General features: G+C 36.9%; 1 pseudogene; it reads left to right on the forward strand.

Annotated features, from left to right (window-relative positions):
* Positions 1-251: 251 nt before the first annotated feature.
* Positions 252-898, forward strand: LOC132424366 (GTP-binding protein Di-Ras3-like; annotated as a pseudogene).
* The last annotated feature ends 821 nt before the right edge of the window (positions 899-1,719 follow it).

Raw genomic sequence — 1,719 nt, forward strand, 5'->3', positions numbered from 1 at the left:
ATGTAGTTTTCTGTGCACACATTTTTGAAGCACAGACAGAAAGAAATTAATTGCTGACGTTGGAGGAAAGAGAAAATGCTGCAGGATATGTGTGATCCAGGAACTGTTAGAATTCTTTCTGGTAGTATTCTTTCTTCCCGAGGCCTCCCTTAGTGCTGGCTAAGTGCCAGAGAGTTGTGCACATGTCTCCTTGTTAGTTACCAACAATGGGAAACTCCTACCTGCTCTGGCTTTAAGAAACAGTTGATGCAATGGCTCTGGCCTCTGCCCACCCTGATTATCATATCTGCCTTCATGCCTCAGAAGAGGACCAAAGATTACCTCACAGTGACACTCAAGTCCGGCTGGCCTGGGCAAGAACACATTGGTGCAGAGGCAGGTGTACTGGCCCTTTCTGTGATGCACACCTGCTAACTATTGAAGATACCTACCACCAAGTGCTGAGATGCAACCACAGCCTGGACACCCTGCATATCACTGACACCACTGGGTGCCCTGCAGCACCTTGCCGTTGCCAGGGGCCACATCTTCATCCTGATTTACTCATCCTGGTTTACTCATTACTCAACAAATATGTGAACCAAAAAGCAAACCCTGGAGGAGCTGGAGCCTGCCTATAAGCTGATGTGTGAGATCAAAGGCAATAACCTGCATAAGTACCCTATCATGCTGGTGAGCAAAATGTGCCATGAGAACCACAGGTGGTGCTGTTTGTGCAATGGAATAAAATTGCACCTTCGTGAAGACATTTGCCAAAACTGATACCAGTTTGCAGGAGCTGTTCCATATGCTTTTGAACCACAAGAAGAAGCTTGCCACCTGCCTCCAGTCTTCCCAGATGAAATTCCAGATGCCTAAAACCAATAAGAATCTGCGTAGTAAGTGCATTATCATGTGAGCTGGGTTGTTTGTTTTTTTAGATATCAAGTTACATGAGCTGTTTATATGTTTTGGATATTAATCCCTTATTGGTCATATCATTTGCAAATATTTTCTCCCATTCAGTAGGTTGTCTTTTCATTTTGTCAATGGTTTCCTCCACTATGCAAATGCTTTTAAGTTTAATTAGATCTCACTTGTTTATTTTTGTTTTTTTTTTCTCTTGTCTTAGGAAACAGAGCCAAAAAATATATTGCTACAGTTTATGTCAAAAAGTGCTCTATGCTCTCTTCTGAGTTTTAGGTTTCATGTCTTTAAAATAATTTTTAAAATATTATTTAGTCTTTAAAACATTCTTCACCTTACCATTTTTGATAAAAATTAATATTGTACTTTTTGCTTTTTATGTGCCATATATTTAATTTCTCAATTATTTCATTATTTTATAGGAGAACATTTATTCTATTGATATAGAAATGTCATAAAGATATTATAGCTGTTATTTCTTTTACATCTTATATATAAACATATTTTTAAGGCTTAATTTATCTTTTAGTATTTTACTATTACATTATATTTTTAGTACCTACATTTTTTATATTAAATACATTTAAGAAAATGATGTATATCAGCAATCACATAATACAAACAGCTCAATCTTTTAGGTTGCTTGTCACAATCATATAATCATTATGGCATAAAACATTCCTGCCCTAAGACCACAGTGCTTTGTTTTGCCAGGTTTAGAACCAACTGATAAGCAAATATCTTTTATAAAGAAAGGTTCTATCCTCTTTTGACTAAGGCTCATTTTGAAGCTAATATGTATATCTTCTTGTC

Source organism: Delphinus delphis, chromosome 4, assembly GCF_949987515.2.
Source record: "Delphinus delphis chromosome 4, mDelDel1.2, whole genome shotgun sequence".
Lineage (NCBI taxonomy): Eukaryota > Metazoa > Chordata > Mammalia > Artiodactyla > Delphinidae > Delphinus > Delphinus delphis.